Source organism: Gigantopelta aegis, chromosome 12, assembly GCF_016097555.1.
Source record: "Gigantopelta aegis isolate Gae_Host chromosome 12, Gae_host_genome, whole genome shotgun sequence".
Lineage (NCBI taxonomy): Eukaryota > Metazoa > Mollusca > Gastropoda > Neomphalida > Peltospiridae > Gigantopelta > Gigantopelta aegis.
Window position 1 is genome coordinate 44,898,834 of NC_054710.1, and position 22,708 is coordinate 44,921,541.

At 35.3% G+C, this 22,708-nt stretch overlaps 1 long non-coding RNA gene across 3 annotated transcripts; it reads right to left on the minus strand.

The window, feature by feature from the left end:
* Positions 1-1,911: 1,911 nt before the first annotated feature.
* LOC121386908 lies at positions 1,912-21,749 on the minus strand. Of its 3 annotated transcripts, XR_005959734.1 has the most exons (7): positions 15,874-16,284; positions 13,534-13,893; positions 12,514-12,870; positions 10,150-10,333; positions 6,583-6,828; positions 4,187-4,251; positions 1,912-1,955 (listed from the first exon to the last, which is right to left on the minus strand). It is a non-coding gene; the product is annotated as an uncharacterized LOC121386908 (long non-coding RNA). The 3 variants fall into 3 exon arrangements; XR_005959733.1 differs by lacking the exons at positions 1,912-1,955; positions 15,874-16,284 and adding an exon at positions 21,577-21,749 and having other exon boundaries at positions 2,577-4,251; XR_005959732.1 differs by lacking the exon at positions 1,912-1,955 and having other exon boundaries at positions 2,577-4,251.
* Positions 21,750-22,708: the final 959 nt, after the last annotated feature.

Genomic DNA, 22,708 nt, shown 5'->3' on the forward strand with positions numbered 1-22,708 from the left:
TACATAGGAACAAAATATCTCTCCCCACACCCCAACAAAAATATACTGAAAACCAAAAGCAATGGTTATGGATGTCTTGTAATTACAATGTTTACATGATTACGAACGATAATTTCTGTGAAATAATAAATGGTATATCAACATGTAATTTTCATACATCGCAATGCGTTAATCCATTCTTTAAAAACAAAAATCTAATCGTACATCTGGACGTTATTTTTGCGTATACGTTTAGTTGGCTATGATCTTTCACTTCGTGTGGCGGAATGTTTCACGTGTTCAGTTCTGTTCCAGGGTTAGCCCGAGTACTTTGACTGTAAGCGAGTTAGACGGACATTTGGGCGGTTATGACTCTCTCATTACAGTTATTTCGCAATCGTTGCCCATCAAACGGTACTCGAAGATTCCCGCTCTAATACCAGAACAATGCTATGTTTGACGTCAAATACCTTTACATCGATAATTTTCGAGTTCCTTGATTTAAAAAAAAAAAAATCCACATATTACTCACTAATACACTCACTACAGAAAGAAACTCGACAGCACCTATATTCAGCTAAGCTTCAGGAAACTCCGATAGCAGTTTACTAAGGTAGCTGACCTATATCGTGACGTAGCGTCACATGATAGCGCACTCGTTGATTCCACCTTCCAGGGGCTGTCTCATACGATAATACAAGTACCTATCAATCACCAAAAAAACTTGTTTTGTTTAACGACACCACTAGAGCGCATTGATTTATTAATCATCGGCTATTGGATGTCAAACATTTGGTAATGTTGTCTTAGAGAGGACAGGGTAAGAGGCGCTATGACTTCGGCTTGACAGCGTACGACAGTTGAGTTTCGTCTGTGAAGTCTCCTCAGATGCAATGGCTGTACTTAGAGCGGAGCTTGTCGCAAGAGATGAAACAAGTGGCATCATGGTGTTCTGGATGGTTCTGATCCGGAACAAAAAATGTGCTCCTCTTGGCTTCTTGTTGCGACTTCTCATCTGGAACGACAACGTGTGGAGGTGATGTATCTGGACAAGCGGGCGGTTTCGTAGCTGTCCTTCATAGCCGTAGGTGCTGGTTGGTAACAAGGTACATTTTAGAGGAGCACATACCACGACATTTAATATACCAGCCGTAGTGCACTGGTTGGAACAATAACCAAATGGGCCCACTGACGGGGATGGATCCCAAACATCAAGTGTTTTACCACTGGGCTACGTCCCGCCACACCATCATTGTCCAACACAAGACTATTTGATCGTGCCTGCAGGAACTGTTCTGGGGGTGTTCTATCTAGCTGCCACAGTCAACTTGCCAAGTTTTGTGGATTCGCCGATTTCATCAAATTTATTATTGCACTGAACTCTAGTACGTTTACAAGAACGTTGTACTCTACAGTTAACCGTGGGACCTATTAGCTTTTAATCATGTATTGCAAATAAATTTACAAATAGCAGAATAATGCATTTGTAACTCTTGATACTGCAAACATGTTACAAGAAATAAATCAGGAAGACTAAGTAAAAATATGAAATATTATATACAATATTCAATATGATATATGTGTATAGAGATCTAAAAAACCCATTGAGTTCTTACAAGTATAGTTATAAATTGACCCAGTTATGTAAAAAGTACCTTTACTGATGCATTACGCACCGGTTAGATGACTGAAATAGACGTGTTTTAAAGGCACACGTTACCGTTATGTTCAACATGAGGACAATTGTTCTCCTATTGCTTTTTGTAATTACTCGATTATGTGACAAGTGTTACATATAATTAATAGGTATTTTTATTGTTCGGTCTCTCTTTATTTTTAGCTCTGCTGTGACGTTTGTTAGAAAAAAATTGCTAATACCTTTGTTCGTTCATCAGCAAGTAATCTTTTGTATGCACCATGTCACAGTGAGGATAACACATACCACAGCCTTTGATGTACGAGTCGTAGTGCACTGGCTGGAACGAGAAATAGTTGAATGGGCCACCAACCCAGATCCACCACATACCAAGCGAGTGCTTTACCACTGCGCTACGTCCAGTCGGGTAAAAAACAAATACCTCCAAATCATGATTAAGCTACTTAGTTGTTTGTTGGACGTTGGGCTGTGATGATGGCTCTACGGCTATAACAAGGCTACAAAGTTGTAACGTGCTATGCGACGGGAGAGTATTTGCGGTTGTTGGTGTTTATTGATATTTAAACAAACGTATCACGGTGACACTCTATAACGGATATATGCGTTGATAGTCATCAACAAAAAAAACATTTCAATAGCAATTTGAAATCTATCCAGCGTTCAGAAAATGTAAAAAACACAAAAAATAACACAAAAAAAAACAACCCCAAAATGTTAAGCACTAGTTTATTTTTATGTAAGGATATCCAAAATGAAGTCATTTCCATTCAAGAAAGCACTGCGTCATATAAGCTAACGTCATTTGAATATCGAGTAATGGGTGATTGGAATTAAAGTTTCGTTTCCAGTTTCCAGAAACACGTTGTATTGAGTTGAGATTATATGATAAAGAGATTGGTAACCTCGTATGTTTCGGTATCATCAATAATATATATATATATATATATATATATATATATATATATATATATATATATATATTATGAATAAAAATAAACTATCATATAACTGATTAGAATATACAGAAAGAGAATACGAGTTAATTAATTTATCAAATCGTGAATTGACAGAAGATGAAATAAGCTTGTTAAAGTTTGGATTAAAATGTACAACCACACGTCAAACCAATACATCCGGACTGAAATCCCACATAAAGTCATTCGCTCGTAAAGTGAGACTGACTGAATGTTTTGACACTCAAGAAGACGACGAAACAGACACATACTTAGAAATAAAAGTACTCGGAATCCACCTATAAGCAATAAATATTTGAACTAGTTTATTAACATGTTAGAAAGGTTTCCACTTTAACAAATGCTACAACAGAAATTTTCTAGATACATACACTGATTGCGACCAAATGATCTGACATTCAGACCAATTGCAGGAGGCGCTAACAATGTTGTATTAAGTTGAGATTATATGATAAAGAGATTGGTAACCTCGTGTGTTTCGGTATCGTCAATAATATATACAACACCTATGTTATTTATTAAATCTCATATTAAAACCTCTTTCTGCTAATATATCAAGTTACATTCAAAATGATATTGATTTCTTTTTACATAACTTACCCAAGAACGTTAACAAACTCACTGTATTAGTTAGTTTATATTCAAATACTTCACATGTGGGCGTAGATGCCATAAAGTACTTGGCGTTAGATTTATTGAGGGTTTCATTCCTGAAGCCATTAGTATTGTATTAGAAAGAAATGTATTTTATTTCAGTGATTTGTATTATCAACAAATACAGCGTACAGTTATGGATACTAAAATGGTACCACCGTATGCCACTTTAGTTAGTGAATATTTAGAGCAATTGTTACATCGTAATGTGGAATGTAAATAAAGAGATGCTTTGGGGAGTGTTTTAACGCAAAAATTGCATACGATTTTTAGATGACTGCTTCATCATTTGGATATCCACAGTCGAAGTACATATATTTTATAATGAACTTAATATATTACATCCTTCTCTGAAATTTACATTGAACATTAATACTACACATTTACCGTTCTTAGATGTACAGCTTAAGGATGGAGTTATATCATCTGACATTTAGAGTAAACGTTTAACTGATGACACTCAAAACATACAAACTTTAATAATCAATTTAGTTTAGCATCACATATTGTAAGAATAGTGTCAGATATACGTCTGAAAACAACAACGTCTCCAATAACTGGAGGTTCATTTAAAAACAAAAGTATCCAGAAACGTTAATCAAAACTGCAATTATAAAAGCAAATGTAAACGGTGCAATCTTAACTGTAATTGACAACAAGAAACATACTAATGATAGAATACCCTTCGTTGCTACACATAACCTTAATAATAACAATGTAATTCATGCTATACATCTTCATAAACATATTTTACAAATACGTTAAACAATGATAGTAAATTACGCCGCGCCATGGAACGGGCTGTCGTTCGTAGAAAAAAATATGAATGTCCTGATGGTAGATATTTACGGCGATAGTAGGGCTAAGATCGCTTCGTGGACCGGGGCCCACGACATTGTAAGATCATTCCATGCCAACTCACCTAATGGCTCCCATGTAACTCCCTCATAGAGGTGATGCGCCAGTTCCGGATTACTTCAGGATCACCTGTAGATAACGATCAGTATGTCGGTGTATTCAATTGTTGGTCATTTCTAATGTAAATTTCATTAAAAAAATTATTCTAACAAACAAATAATACGTTTCTTGAAATTGTACGTAAACACACAAACTGTAACATATACAGTTTTGGTTTTGTCTTGGACGCCGATACATAACCACTGTTAAAAATATACACGAGCAGACGATATGGAAAAAAAAGAAGACATTTAAAAACGTTGAACACAGTGGAATTGTTTTCTGCCACTTTTCACCCCTTCCTTTATAATAATAATAATAATAATAGTAATAATAATAATAATAAACCTCACTGGATTCGTCATTTCAAGCACTAGTTAATAATAACTCGACCCTGCATGTGTCGGACACATAGCATAGTAGCCATAGACTGTTCGTACCATGACCAGTCGTCCTCTACAAAGTATTCTATTAATCGTTGTAGTTCCATCTATTTTATTTTATTATTGTTTTTTTCTACAGGCAATGATACTGTGTATATAATGTAAAGACACTGTAGTTCATAAACTGAAACTACGATTTTATGTGTTCATCCACTTGTCTCTCACGTTATATTTGTACATGTAATTTGTCATTCGTACAAATGCCAGCTACAGTCATTCAACAGTAATGCTAATATAAATAAGATGTTTTGGAGTTTTTTAAAAATCCATTTTTGTTTAATTCGGGCAAAAATCAGTTTGGCAGTCTAGACCCCACATCTGCAAAAAATCGCTGCACATGTGTCTTGTATTTGCCCTATAATATTATTCAGTATCGTTGCCCCCCCCCCCCCCCCCCCCTCTCAGAGTGAGAGCCGGGCACGCCATTGCTTGCATGAAAGATTGAAAAAAAAAAAAATTACTGTACAAAAGTACAACAGAATCGGCACCAATTTGACACAACTTAGAGGACCTTCATAAACCCTGCCACCACCAGTGGTCTGTTTCGCATGTACCACTGCACATGCCTTTTTTAATACTTCACTACAGGGTGGATTAATTTTTTCAGTGAGATTTAAAAAAAAAAAAACTTTTTATTTGTTTTATTTACACAATCGTATTCTGATGCAGGAAAGTTAGTCGGCGACTGATCTGTGCATTCGCAAGGTCAATCTGAGCTAGCCCTAGCCTTTAGACCGTCCTTGAACATAATTCTGCATTCAGGAGCAGATCCAGAAAATAGTTTGCGGGGGTGGGGGACTAACCGGAAAAGTGGAAATGGAACAACAAGTCAAAAGGTATCCCAATGAAGGAATTTAAAAAAAAAGCCCACTTTGTGACTGCTTAGTGTGTATCACTATATTAATATTTATTATTATTAACTAGGGGTCTAACCGTCCTGCTTCAAAATTACTTGGTTAATTTTAATATTATGGTAAATACTAAACAGTCCCATGCTGATTTTTTGCTGATATGCCATTTCTTTCTATTTCTAATAAAAGGTGCTGATTTGTCAATCCTTTGTTCCTTTCACACACACACAGAAAAAACACACACAAAACAAACAAAACAAACAAAAAACAAAGAAAAGAAAATGTGACTTTTAAAAGTCATCAATATAGTAATAATAATAATAATAATAATAATAATAATAATATATATATATGGTAATAAATGAAAATGTTTTTATTATTATTATTATTATTATTATTATTATTATTATTATATAATAGAATGCCAGAAATCAAATATAATTCGTACTTGTTGAAATAAGGATCGCAGTTGCAACTTTATTTTTGACATAAGCCCCGTATATCGACGTCATGGGACGCCATCATTGATTTTCAATCCACTTCAGAAATGACTAATTAGGGGCGTAATCAGGAGGGTGGGTACCTCATGGAGTTGCAAATGACCATAAAATATGATAGACAGGATCCACGAACGTACTGAAAGTGCTAAGATGTTGGAAATAGTGTTTTTGAAGGCGTAAGCCGCTATTTTTGAAAGTGATCCAGAACTGGACAAAGTGATCCGCAACTGGCGAAAATACGCCCAGCTTGAACAACATTGTCTTTGGTGTCAAATGTTTACCTAAACTTACATTGTATATCAACGCAATATATGCAAATAAACCTTGTAAAGCAGTGTGAATAACAATTAAGCAAACTTTGTAAGTTTGGAAAGTCGTTCTGTTCACGTGTCAGTCACAAATCGCAAATCGGCGATGTTCAGAAATTAAAACTGTATTATTTTAGTGAAACACAAATTCAAACAAAATATCTCTGGTCGTAGAATAGGATATGGAAAAGTTCAGCTGTTGGAGATATAGAACAATATTAGCTATTTGACAATGAGGGTTGAACGTTTGCATATTTACATTCTATTATCAGAGGTACTTTTTTTTCGTGATGTATTTTCAAAACTCTTGAAGACTTCTTTTTCCGAGAGCAATCTCTGAAGATAGGGCAGTATTGTATTTCGAGAGAGGGCAGCACAGTGGTAAAGATGTACAGCTTTGCTAATATCCTTTTTCTTTTGTTATTTTACACAGCTTGCAATGATGCAGTGATGATGCCCACAATGATGCCAACAATGTACGCGAACTAACACCCACCAGATGTATCTGTTAAAAACGAAAACAATATTTATGATAAACCTTAACTTCAGAACATTGTAAAGTCTAATGTAACCACAAACATTTTTAAAAGATGACTGGTTGCCATTTGCCTGTCACTTAATTATAATGTATTGTGTAGAACAACAATATTTGGGTTATTATTTATCTGAATACGAGTGATTTGGTTACATTTGGTTAAAATGAAACCTGTAACTGCATACCAGTATATATTACTTTTAGGCACACTTCTAAGTGCATACTATAGTCCTGTTCAGTTCTTCTATAGATACCTAAGGCTATCACTCTACAGTGTGCTTCAAACTAACGGGTTTTTTTCCACCTGCCTAGCGGAATATAATGTAGTATGACCCATATTTAAGAAACAATTTGGAAACATAAGTCAATAAACAATTCACGCGCGGATTCAGGCGGGAAGTCCAGGTGACAAGTCCCCCCCCCCCCCCCCCCCCACCTCTATTACAATATATATTACAGAATACACAAAAAATGAAAACTAATTTCATCCACTTGTTCAAAAGCAACAACATGCATTAGTCCCCCTGTAATGCCCTGAATTGTAATAAAGTATCTGGATTGTAATATACCTGCATTGAATTGTAATAAAAACTAGCACACATTCCTTTCCATTTGTGTGTTATTACAATTCCAGTCGGTATCTTATTAAAATTCAAGGCACCTCTGGCTATTACAAATCAGGGCAATTCTTTGTTACAATTCAAGGCATTTCTGACTATTACAAATCAGGGCAATTCTTTGTTACATTTCAAGGCAGCTCTGACTATTACAAATCAGGGCAATTATTTGTTACATTTCAAGGCAGCTCTGACTATTACAAATCAGGGCAATTCTTTGTTACATCAAGGCAGCTCTGGCTATTACAAATCAGGGCAATTCTTTGTTACATTTCAAGGCAGCTCTGGTTTATTACAATTCAGGGCAGTTTTTATTACAATTAAAGTCAGTATTACAAATCAGGGCAGTTTTTATTACAATTCAAGGTAGGTATTACAATTCAGGTAATTTATTACAATTCTGGTAATCTATTACAATTCAGGCACTACACCCCCACTATTAAAACAAGCTTCTGGATCCGCGCCTGCTATGCCATTAATGTAATGTACTTATACAACAATAAATAAGTTTGGGTGCTACTGGGGAGAAAACACTGGAAAGAAATTATAAGATAGGTTGATACATTATGACTGTCAGTTTGTATGCCCATGAATAATATATAATGTTTATTATTTACTAATGCACGGGCAATAGTCCATCTGAAGGCCACGTTCCCTTTTAGTTAGGGGGATGGGGGTGGGGGTGGAGGGTGGGGTTGGGGAGTGGGGTGGGGGAGGGGGTATTTGGGGGGGGGGGGTCTTTATCTCGTGATATTCATTGTCGCATATTGCACACACACGTGGCCAGAATATGAATGACCGTGAGTGGTGGAGGCGTGGTCTTCTGCCCAACCCCGCACCCACCTCTGGTATGTGCATTTGTATCGTGTTGTATTGATTGTCCGTGTTTTGTAATACACATTTATATATTTTCAATTGATAGGTTATTTCATAGTGAATGATAACGAATGCCATGGGAAGAAATTGGTTTCAATGTGAAAGAGTTAATAAATACATTGAACATTATATGCTTGATGGTAGTGAGAGGCAATTTTCTATTTACCCATATGTTAATCAAATAACAATAATGTATTTAATGTCCAGTAATACATTTTCTGTAAACTTATATACCCTTCTATACTTTCATGTGGTTTACACAATGCTACAACAACACGTGCAGTCATATTGTGGACACCCAGGGCTGTGTTTAGAAGATGGGCAAGTGGTGGAACCTCCGAAAAAGTCTGAACAATAGCGTTTTGGTTTGCTTTGCACAATATAAAAGTACACCCCCCCCCCCCCCCCCCCCCCCCAAGCCCCCCAAAGGACCACCATAAATACTACAGATTTGACCACAGGTAATCCCAATTAAAGGAAAACAATTGTGAAAAGGGGAGGGCCTACTAGACCTAACACTGTGAACTCTGTAACATCCCGACCTTGTGTAAGCTGATTTTTTGTTTGTTACTACACAACAGTTGCATTAGGTAGGTACGGTATGTAAATATATAATTAATAAAATCAAAATAAAAAAAATAATGTATTGACAAAATTGATTCAATATGGTTACATGCATTTTTACCAATAGGTTTAAAGTATGATTCGACAAAGCTAGTACACATTTTACATTCCAAAACATTTATAACCTTAGATTCAATGAAACAAGCTATAATGGCCTTCAGGTAGCCTCGTATCCTAATCTTTTGTGATGCAAATAGCCGCAGTTATTTATAGGAGAACAAAACTGTATTCGAAACATACATAATTTGTCTGTAAAATGGAAATAAGTCAACTTCATGCATTTTAGATGATAAATTGTATATAAAACCTGTCGGGGTTTAAGTTTGTTTTCATACAAATGTAAAGAAAACAAGGGTTGAATAGGAATTAAACGTAACATTTGCAAAATTCGTAAGGTCTAACAATTCAACGGGACTATAGTATTATTCTATATATTACTTCTAGCTATAGCAGCAATTGATTTAAGGAGTTTACACGATCTCATATTATATAGGCACACATTATGTAGGTGTTTTGCCTCTGGGGAAACCGTTGATGTCATGGATGCAATTGTTGTAGAGAGAACAGAAAAATAATAGTAGACTAACAAATGATTTGGATAATACACATATGTAAGTATGGTTGAAGTTAATAAAGATAGTGTTTACTAAGTTGTTTCCACAATAGCAACCTACATAACTATGTGTACAAAAGGACACCACTGGGTCCCGCCTCCATATACCTTGTATTTGTCCAGTTGTATTAATAAAATGTATCAACGTTGTGAGGTATAAATAAGGCAATTCCAACCCAAAGGACCAATTATTTTTAGTGAGGACTGATGTTTACCGAGGTCCTTGAAACAAATATTTTGTCTCATGCTTTGACATTGCCTTATCTACCAGTCATACAGCTGATTATTTCTCTTGCCAATTAATTACAGTAATTACACATTGTGTAAGTTAAGTTTTGTTTGTTCTACAACGATTTATAAAAACGTACAAAAGCATACAAAACAAATTAGTCCACATTATGCAACGACATCATCGTGAAACTTGGGTTATCATATGACCTTAGGCTTATTTAGAAATCATCTAGCAGCTGTAGGGACAGACATATTTATCTTGCACTGTGCAAAAGCAGGCTAATTCAATCCAGTTAGCATGCAAATACTTGACCAGTTTTGTTTTCTTACATTGAAAGCTAACACGACCAATCAGTATTCTACGAAATTCATTTTCAAAAGATGGATGAATCAATTTCACCCAGGTAGTTGCTTGGCCATTCAGGGATGCAGCATTCATCGTAAGAACAGCAATGGTCTTCACTAGAGGATACTCACACCCAGTATGATCAGCGCTAATAACTGGAGCCAGAATCTAAAATAAAGACAGAGATTTGTGATATGACCTAACAACAGCAACAGTATCCAGTTTAGAAACACAACAGCCAGCCTCATTTTAGTGATAATAGCTGGAATCAGATTCTGAAATAGAGAACAGCAATGGTCTTCTCTAGAGGAGAGTCACACCCAGTATCGTTAGTGGTAATAACTGGAACCATGTTCTGAAAAAAAAGAACAGCAATGATTTTCACTGGAATCAGCGTAGACCACAAATAGTATCATCGAGTTTAAATGCTGAAGGAAAAGTGAAAATGGGCAAGGTTACCAGTACATATTAACTTTGTTAATGTTTAATACATTCCTTTCCAAACCCTTAGCTATCGTGCATCGATCTCTGACAGACCGTGCATCAGATGAGCGTCTTATTAGTGAGCTACTTCCCGCACCCATCCACCCCTCTAAACGAAATTGTTTTAATGATTGTTTACAACTGTTGTACAGTATAGTTATCCTTTAATTTTGTTTAAAACATATTTCTCCCATATAAACGATAGTGTGGACTTACCATAATATATGGTTATTATTATTCCAGGTTAATAAAAGGTATGTAAAAGTAATAATAAAAAAAATACATATTTTTCCGACTACACATTATTGGCGGTAGGTACCAAAAAAAATATATACTTGAAATATTACTGAAGTTTATTTTAAATGGAACATATAGGTGTACGCGGATTGGTTAAAACTATAATTTATAGTTTGAGACGCACGGACATCGTACGCTCAGGTCGACTGTGATTGATGATTGGGAACCTATGTTATCGCATCACAGAAGGTCAACATAACGGATGACTCTCTGTATTACCAACTGATGCCAAGCGTTGTAACACCATCTCAAAAATATTTAGTTCATACAGGATCGGCAGCGTTGAAAATTAACATGAACACCGTACAGGTAAATATATTTCATTGGCCATTTCCTTGGTCACTCGCATATAATTTGTTTTATTTTTTAACACTAGATGTTGGAAAATACCTGTATAGGTATTGTATAATGATACATTTCAAAATGCCATATTTACTTTGTGAAGTATATAGGATTAACATCGAGTTTTAGTTTTAAAGTTGTTATATTGGTATAATCAAAATTTTCTTGAAAGACAGAACAATTGTACAGTTGTACTACGATGTGATACAATAATGCACATATTGTGGTTAACAACACCGTGGTACCGGCTACTCAGTTATTAAAAGTTACCACCTTCTGATGTGTTGCTGTCCATAACACATATATATATATAGAAAAATAAGAATAAAAATTGTATTATGCGAGACTCTGGCGAGAATAATACATTATTTTTATTCCTAATATGTGATATTGACGATACCGAAACACACGAGGGTAATAATCTCTTTATCATATAACCTCCAGCTTAATATGTGTTTTTGTAAACTGTACACGCCATTACTTCATATCCTAATGACGTAAGAATATATGGCACAGTGTCTTTTTGAATGAAAACAAACCAAACTCGAATGACGTTATTTTGGATGTCCTTACATCAAAATAAACTATTGCATAACGTTTTGTTGTTTTTTGTTTGTTTTTTGGGGGGGGTTTTGGGTGGGTTTTTTTTTTTTTTTTTTTTTTTTTTTCTGAACGCTGGACAGCTTTCAGTGTAAAATTGCTATTGAAATGTTTTGATTCGATGAATATGAATACATACGTTTGTTTAATTGTCAATAAACCTAAACATGGACACCTTAATAGCTCAGAGCGCATCGTGGTTAGTCTGCAATTTACGGGCGATTTAGTGCCACATGTTCGAGTCCCAGCTATGGCATGGGACAATTTGTGAGGCCAGAAAGAATTCAATTATCCCCTGTACAAGTGCGTTAATATCTATGTCCACTTTCTAGAAATGTAGTCGTGTTCAAAATAACGCTTTATGCTGAGGCCCGTTTGTGCACTAATTGATTGGTATCACAGTTTATCTGAGTTTCCGTATCACGAGCTATACATGTATATATATATATATATATATATATATATATATATATATATATATATACACATGTATATATACAGAGAGAGAGAGAGAGAGAGAGAGAGAGAGAGAGAGAGAGAGAGAGAGAGAGAGAGAGAGAGATTAAGAGAGAGAGAGAGACAAACACACACACACACACACACACAAACACACACACATTATTTACCATAAATTGGCAGTCTATATTTCGGACTCTGTATTATATTATTATTCAGTCCACACCACCAATATTCAGTATCACTGATTGCAGCTCTATTGATCTCCATTGTATTGATCTTGATGTTGGATTTGCTATTGTCTGTTCCATTCCCACATGATGCAGTGTAACCTGATTCTGGAGTGCTAACCACAGAACATGATTTGGCAGTCTGGTAGAGGGTTGCTATCGGATATAAGGTTGTTTTCTTCCTAAAATATACTCTATCAACAAGACCAGCAGCCTGTGTGACTGTACAGGTGAATGTAAACAACTTGTTTGGAGTTGCATGGGAGGAAGACCCAGAAAGAACCAGTGATGCTATACCTGTATAAAATGAACACAACTATTATTAGTAACAGACAGACAGACAGACAGACAGACGTAAAGATAGAAAACTGCAATATTTGGACCAATCAACTAGTTTAATATCTACTGTAACATTTCAATATTTGGTAATCCGAACCCTTTGTATCCAAGACAATACCTGTACCTTCTGTATATTTAAATTTCATGTCTAAGTGATATTTGGTGAAAATCATTATTTTTACTGTAAAAAATTCCAGTTAACCTATAATGGAATCAACCACTATTTTACTAAACGACCAGTCCACTCTATATTGTTAACATATACGGTCCTGATTGTAGATAACATAATTGCCATTCAGATTATAAGCAACTTGTACTTGGGGAAAATACTGATGACTTATAATTTACTTAAAATATAAAATATATAAGGGGCACTGTTACCTGACATTGGGGACAATATATTCTAAAACAATGGTGCTACTGATGACACTATAAGCATGTGCATGAGTATGAATGAGAGAACGAAGAAACGACTAAAGGAAGGAAACTGTTTTAATTGTTTTCTAATATATTATAACTTACCACAATCTGGTGTTTAGGTGTTCATAACAGTCAGGTTATCTAAAAAAAAAAATCAGTTATAGCCCAAGGCCTTGTCATATAAATAAATGCATTACTCACCATAAACTGTCAGTCTAAATTCCGAACTCATAACGTGATTGTTATTCAGTCCACATATCCAAACTGCAACATCCCTGGCCGAAGCTCTGTTGATCTTCAAGGTATAGTTCTCAATGTTGGATGAAGTACTGTCTGTTCCACTTCCGCAGGATACAGTGTGATCTGGATCTGGACTACTGAACAAAGCACATGAACCGCCAGATTGGTAGAGAATGGCTGTCAAATCTGTCGATTTGTGGTTCTTATTAAAATATACTCCATCAACAATACCAGCAGCCTGTGTGATTGTACAGTTGAAAGTAAATGGCTTGTTTACAACTGCATGGGAGGAAGACCCTGAAAGACGCGGTGATGCTACATCTGTAAGAAATCAACACAGCTACTATTAGTAACGGAGACAGACGTATATATATATATATATATATATATATATACTGTACATGAGACAAAGCTTGCATAGTCTAAGTTATTATATACATAACCATAATATAGATATAGTTCTAACGAACTATTTCAAGTGATATTGGTGAAAAGAAGTATTTTTTGTGTACAAATCATATTTTTACTGTATTTTATCTAGTGAAAATATAGAAACAATATCTTCATTTTTAAATATGACATATGCTTTGTTTTTAAGGCGAGTGTTCCTTAAATTGAGCAGGATGTCTAAACTGGAGAGTGACGTTTCTTGTTTCGAGGCATGCTCTCTTGGAAAGTCTTTGTATGCATTTTTGTTTTATAATATCACTCTTTTGAGAATGTCATGCGACTGATTTTTGAAGAATAGAAATACACGTAGTGGTATTCTAATTGTGTAAGAAATTTCGATCACTCAGGTTTTCTGGTGTATTCAGGTATGACAAAATGAATGTTGTGCATACTTTCTTATAACTCAGTTCTCCACCACCTCAGTGTATACTTGTATAAGTTGAACAAATCTAGATGGTCAGTTTTCACTTCAGTTAGGAATCATGGTTGAACCGTTAACAAATCATTTGCCCTGATAGATTACTTGTGTCGCAGTTTCAGTTTTCATGTCTTATTAGTATTTTTTGTGTGTTTTGTGTATATCAGTGGCCATATCTTAAGACATATAACACAGTGTGCACTTGGGATTGGGGTTTCTTACTTGCCATTCGGGCGAGTCATGTCTAACCCATTTCTTTGTGGGGAAGGCCTCCCATACCTCCTGTCGACTGCGGTTGCATTCAGCAAATATTCAATTACCTAGCGCCATACCCACATATTTCTTTCTGGCAGAAACCCTACTTGTATAGATACAAGCACATAGAAAATGGGCTGGCTGGGGGGAGGGAGTGAGGTGTGGTGGGAAATATGTCCCATTGTTTTTCGTCCTACTCCATATAAAGATTAAAATCTTGTTATTGCCTCCCACTAGAGACGGTCTCTCTACATATAAAATAGATATACTTTCAACACATTCACGCCCTGTTACTTATTTAATCGATTATTCAAATTATATATTTAATATAAATGACACCAACTATATGGGATCTGAGTTCACAATATCTTAAACTATTCAAACTAAGAAAAACTTGCAAATAACTTTTAAAAACAAATTGCCAGATTGTATAGACTGACTCAAGACAAAAGAGAACGATATCTGATGACAAAAGAAAGGGCGTGAGTCCATGCGCAAAATCAATACTATATAAAATACATTATAAACCTAGACTTTCCTCAAACTTTTACCAATATGTATAAAACCAATGCTAACCAAAAATCAACTCTATATAATCATATTAATGCATAGATAAGGTCTTGATCGTGCATAACGGAATTGTCATTCAGATTGTAAGAAACTTATACTTGCGTAAAATATTATGGAGTTATACTTTACTTATAAGTGAAACATTTGTAAGGGCCAATCATGCAGGTCATTGGCGACAATATCTTCGGGGGGGGGGGGGGGGGGGGGGGAGGTGCTACTGATGACACTATAAGCAAGTAAATGAGTATGAAGGATAGAACGATGGAATGAATGAAGTAACAAATAAAATAATTAACAAACTGGGTTTTTTAATAACAACCAGGGATTGGTTTCTAATTTAATATAAGCTATGACCATCTGGTATCTACGTGTTCATTGATTTAATATAAGCTATGACCATCTGGTATCTACGTGTTCATTGATTTAATATAAGCTATGACCATCTGGTATCCACGTGTTCATTGATTTAATATAAGCTATGACTATCTGGTATCCACGTGTTCATTGATTTAATATAAGCTATGACCATCTGGTATCCACGTGTTCATATCAGTCAGGTTATCTCAAAATAATTTTTAGCCCTGTCATAAAAATAAATCATTACTCACCATGAACTGGCAGTCTAAATTGCGGACTATCTATGGAATTACCCCTCAGTCTACACCACCAATCTGTAGCATCCCTATCAGCAACTCTTTTGATCTACATGGTATAGTTCTTAGTGGTGATGTGCTATTGTCTATTCCACGTCCACACCATGCAGTATAACCTGGTTCTGGATTACCAATCACAGAACACGAATCGCCATACTACTGAAGAATGTCTATGGGATATAAGGCTGTTTCCTTACTAAAATATACTCCACAACAAGTCCAGCAGCATGTGTAACTCTACAGGTAAACGTATAGGACTCATTTATATATGCATGATGTATGGAAGACCCCAAAATAACCGCTACTGGTGTACCTATAAAACAAATCAGCATAACTACTATTAGTAACAGACAGGCGTATAGGTAGATCGCTAACAAGTTTGGACAAATCAATGTGTTAATATATACTATAACTGTTTATTATCTGGTGATCCCAATCCTTTGTATCCAAAAGAGTACCATATTATTATTATTATTATATTATTATTATTATTATTATCATTTATTTATTTATTTATTTATTTTTATTTTTATATACATGTGTATGTATATGTGTGAGTGTGAGCGAGTGTGTGTGTTTGTGTGTGTATGTACATGTATGTGTGTAGTCATGATATATATATATATATATATATATATATATATATATATATATATACTCGTAGTTTCACTTAAAAGTTATTACAGTTTTTAAATCGGATTAGATTCAAAATATACTGTGATTTCGACTTTACACTATTGATAATAACTCAGCGATTTGAGTCACCTTTCGGCGACAAAAAAAAAAAAACCCAAACCCCCCCCCCCCCCCCCCCCCCCCCCCCCCCCCCCCCCCCCCCCAAAAAAAAAAAAAAAAAAACCGACCACTTCACGGGCTAGGTTTGGTCCTGAATTATTTAATTAATTATCAGTGGGGGTGTTTTGGAAGTCATCGTTTATTTCCCGTTTCTGTAGTAAATTCCCTAACTTATGGAAGATTTCTTACCAATGGCCTAATTTTCAAAGTTGGAAGTTAATTTTGCATTGGTTGAAACTGTCTTAAATACTGCACTGTTCAGGCAAATTAATGACTTGTCTCGAAGAAAAGCAAGGTGAAACATCTCACCGATAGTCTTCTTTTTCCATAGTAGTAAAAATAAAAACATTCATTTTTCTAAAGGTGGGTAAGTAAACAATTGTCAATACGTTTATTTCTTATTTTATTTTTGAGATTAGTGTAACTTTCATTAGGTATCTTTGGGTCTGGTTAGTGGTTTTATTTTTATTTTTTACTATTATTTTACTTTATATGTGCTTCCATTCATCCTCCTATTCTCTCATTCTGGAAAAAAAATTCCATCATGTTTTGTATTTATATAAAGTATGTTCTTACATATTAAATACAATGTTCTTTTAAAAAAGACAAGAAAAAGGGAGAGAAAGAAAATATATGTATTTTGGCTACAGCAAGATTAAATCTACTATTTGGGACCAATAGGAAAACAAGTTAACTGAAGTTAATACAATCCTGTTTCCTAACCATATGAAATTAAAATACAGTAACCTCACGAAATTAAATATAATCAGAGAAACAAAAGTTAACGATATAACAGATTTATAACAACAGTATCTTCTTTTACATAATTTCCCCTCCACCCACGTGTCTGCATTACTAATATTACTAATACATTGATATGACTTTGTCAGCAGTCTCTCAAATAGCCGATGTATTTTACGTGCTGGGGTGTCGTTAAACATTCATTCATTCATTCGTCAGCAGTACCACAAATGAACCATACAAATTCTAAATCTCCGGGTTACCTCTCGCACTCAAGAAACTTGTACTTAATAAACCAAACAATCATGCGAAAGTGTCACTACGCAAATATTCATTTACTTTGTTTAACTAAAACATAAAATATGTTTAACGTTTACCTTCACCAAAAAGCGAGATAACAAGAATAACTTCCAAGATTATCTGTGAAAAGTCCATACCTGTAAATTAATATTAGTAACAATATGATATTAATGTTGATGCTAGTGATGGTAATTGAATCTGCAGAAACAATAATACAGGCTCTATTATTATTCATGAATCCTATGCTTCTACAGGCATAGCTTGCATTAAAAAGTCAGTTTAAAATAATATTGCTTAATTAGATATCCCAGCTTGTGGATTAAAACTGGTACGGAAAATACATATACATGTAAGTATCTGGGTCCGTATATATCAAAGAGTTTTGACTTTGTTTAAAGTTTAAAGTCAAAAACGTAATTTGGTATTCATCAAACAACTTAAGAAAAACGTAATGTTTCGGGTGTGTCCATCCCGGGACCGGTCTCTGTATAGTCAGGGGTCTGACCCTGGACAGAATACTAATGGACAATTTGGATTTTTACTTCTAATAGGGGAGTGGGATTTTAATATTAATCAATTATATTTGAAAAGCGCAGCCAAATATAGTAAAAAGTTATATTAAAAAAAAATCAAAACAAAATCCTAATTTATTTAATTAATTAATTTAATATATTTTGTTACTAAGTAGGAAGGTTGGACATATGCCTCACAGAGTTCGTAAACACCGAAGCCTATTTCGAAATTCCCTTCATGTGACACCGAAACACAACATGGCTGCCCAGACTATTGTTGATCGCATGACGTATTTTTAGCTATTGTCCGTTTCAAATTTAAATCATTGTGCACTTTATCTCAATAGCTTGAGTGGAAAAGGTGACAGCGGCAAACAAGGTTGGGTTACCACAGTGCCACCGTATTCGGCTGTTCGGTCTATGTGCATTGTGAGTTGGTCCTCTCGTTGTTAGTGATCATGGTCACCATCGGTGGTGATTTAGTCTCTGAATCCGCTAGTAAAAAGTGTTCAGCACATGTTGGCATATCGGAAAATATTCCATGCTTCCTGAGGTTGGACAATCGCGGGTTCGGGGGTGTGGGGTGTGTGGGGGAGGTGAGAATTCCTACTAGACATGTCTGATAGATCGTTAGCTGAGTTGAGACCCAAGAAAAGTTTTGATTGTAGTAAGTTCACCACAGTGGAGCATAAGAAACATGGATATCTAGACCCGGAGCGGATGCAGCGAACATCATATGTTCATGGATCAGGAGATCTACTTACAAAACAAATGGGGTTTACTTGTGAGACTGTATGGACTTATGTTTAAACTGCTAACATTTAAGCTGTATTAGAAGGAAGTAGAGTTCCTTGGTAATTAATACAGACTTGGTGCAAATGGAACCAGTTATATAGCTCATTATTTGTGGGTTGGTTTTTCATAGCTGTGTAAAATGTACACCAAATCATCTTACAAATATTATTCCAATGTTCTCCGACTCCCAAAACATAGGGTTAGACACCAAAAACACATTCCTAACTGGAACAGCCACCAAGTTATTAATGTTAAATTCTGAAACATCTGTGGTTTCCTACTCGCAACACCCCAATGATCATTTCTATCTATGAGAACAAGCCCCTTATCATCTGAGGCACATCAGTTTCTACTTATTTTTTATTTCGTTTCATAATTAATGCAAGTTGAATACGCTGTATTTTGATGTTATTTGTTTATTTTTAATTGTGTACGAAAACGACTTGCTAGACTGGTTTACTTTTTCACGTAGGACCCTATTTTCGTGTGGCTTCACCTGGCGTTGACTTCACCTCGAAGCCTCATTACCAAATGTTTGACATCCAATAGCCGATGATTAATAAATCAATGTGCTCTAGTGGTGTCGTTAAACAAAAACTTTAACTTCATTTCGAGTCATGCAGGTGATGGGACGATGCGCGGTCGGTCTGGGATCGATCCCCGTCGGTGGGCCCATTGGGCTATTTCTCGTTCCAGCAAGTGTACTACTACTGATATATCAAAGGCCGTGGTATGTGTTATCCTGTCTGTGGGCCATGCATATATTACGTAAAGATTGGATACCCCATAACCCACCCTCATGCTCTGTGTGATATAATTTTAACGTGCTGTTTATGTTTGATATCCAATAGTCGATGATTACTAAATCAATGCGATCTAGTGATGTCGTTAAACAAAACAAACTAATATTTCTTATTTCGAGCCATGCAATAAAAATATAAAACTCGATACATTTAGGATTGTTTCTGTACAACAGAGTATATTCTCCTGTGAATATGGAGGGGGGGGGGGGGGGAGATGGCGGACGGACGAGTCTACATCGAATGAAAGCAGTTTAATATTTTATGTCTACTGTACATGAAATATGTGTAGAGAAAACGAAGAAGAAAAATGTCAGCATTAACTCCTTTTTCTTTCAAAAGGTACCTGTCCAAGCACACCCAGCTGATTTAAAAAAATTAAAAATCGATAATCAGTTGTTCAAAAAAAGAAGACATAATCAAGACCTGTTTTACAAGTTGAGAAGTAGTTATATTTCTTGCGCCCCCCCCCCCCCCCCCCCCCCGCGCACACATACACCTACCCTCCGATCAGCCGTGCCTGTTATGACGGTTATGATCACCGAAACTGGTCTCCCTGTTATAATATACTCCTTGCTCACGATATCGCGGGTTTTACGATATCGCGGCATTTACATGTTTGCGGTTTACCACGTGCAACACCCCCTGGTGGCACGTTTGTTATTAGAAATGTGATGACAGACAACACATTATTTTGCCCGTTAACAAATTTGAAGAAATGTCAAAATGTTGTGAAAGTATTCATAGTTTTACTGTTTGGTCATAAAATGACAGAGAGTGTGATTTTACTGACACCCCCCCCCCCCCCCCCCCATGCTTATAATAAATAGCCCCAGTACTTACCATACACGCATACAATTCTGTTCTAAGTTATCAGATTGTCGTCTGGTTGTTGACAATCAAAACGAGGCTATACACGGTCACAGTGTTACTATATTTAGAACGTGCGACCTCTAGAAAAGTATGGAACCATTTAAGGGCCATGCCTATATTTATTGGCAATTTATTCAAAACATATAACTTTTAATATGTTCTATTCTTGGTTTCACTCGATAAATATCGATTATATATAACTGTTGAATCTTACTAATATGATGAACAATTTAAAAAAATGTCCACACTGTCTTGCGGTTGCAGAAGAAGAATAATTATTATTACCATTGGAAAATGTAAATATGTTACTACAATTGAAAAACGAAACTTTTTAAGTTGACTTTTCTTCGTTGTTGTGTTGAAGTTTGTTTACTAGACATTACTACAAATGTGTGTACAAAAAGAACCATTTTTGACCCGTATTGTAACGTTTGAGATTTACCGCAATATCGCGGTAACCTCCCTTGAACGGAAGCCAGTGCTATGGTGTACTTCCATAAATTGTTTTAATGTTAGAACTGCAATTATTTGTCAACACAATGGCATGAATATGATGCAGATATAGCAAAAATTGCAACCCAAGTATATTTACCTTCATATATGTTAGTACATTTCTTTATTTCTTCCAAATAGTTAAGTACCGCGATATCGTGGTACCCCAATATTAATTTAAAAAAAAAAACAAACAAAAAAACACAACAACAACAACAACAAACAAACAAACACACAAAACCAGACCCTCACCCCTTCCACGCCATTTTTTTTTTTTTTTTTTTAATAATTAAATGAATGCAGGAAACATTTTAACAATTAAATTTAAATATTAAACTTTTCAACCATACCTGGTACCAAGAGTACGTCAGTCGGACATTATCAGTAGTTATCTGCTATTTCCTGAGAGGAATACAACACTGTGTAGCTCTGCAGTCATAGCATGTTGAACTAAAATAATAGAAAACTCTATATTATAAAGAGAAACACGATTTCTTCACTCTTATTTTGGTTTTTGATAACTGAAAACGATATTACTCACTTCCAACATGGCAGCAGAAAGAGAAATGATCATACGTCATATATGCAGTCAAATTACGTCATCACAGCATGAGACCGACACATCTTGTCACAGACTACTTTTAAGAGTCAAGAAATTCCGTATTAATAGGGTAGTAGAGTTATGCTATAATAGTGCACAATGAGCTACTAACATGCCACTTTGCAGGTCGTTAGGCCATCATGTGTAGAGTAAAACTTGATATAGGACCAACCTCGTAGTGACACCTATCGGTCAGGTGACGTCACAATTCAAAATGGCCGCCAATTAACTATTTCTCACTCTGTATCACATTTAAAAGTGTAACGTATAAAATATTAGCTCCAATCACACATTTCAGACAATATTATTATCAGTTATGTGTTGCTGTTATATATTAAGCATTATTATTAACAACAAAAGAAACGTGTTTAATCACAAATACTATATATAGAATAGCCCAATGGCTAAAGCCTAAATATCAATGGAATCGTTAACTTTTTTGAAAATAATGAAACCTGAAACAAATCTTCTATTACTTAGTCGTGTCAATTTAAAGAAATGGCCGCTACCAGTTACAATTTGTACTTAAAATCGCTAAATTCTATGGCACAAAGAACCATGATTCTAAAACCTTTTTTCATGTTTTAATGAGCTGCGAATCAACCAGTGCATATACGCAGTAGGTTATATGTTGGCCATATTGGATTTTATATTTTAAAGATGGCCACCATAGTTTAACACTTTCAATTAAAATTTTAAAGTCTAAAGCAGATAGAATTTTGGTTCCAAAGCCTATATACATATTTTACAAACTATAAATCTGCTAATATATGTAAATATTTGTGTACACATTTACCAGTATAAAATTACAATAAATCAAAATTGAAGATTCATCATATCGAAACTATATTCAACTAAGTCACCTTTTGTTCAGGTGTTGA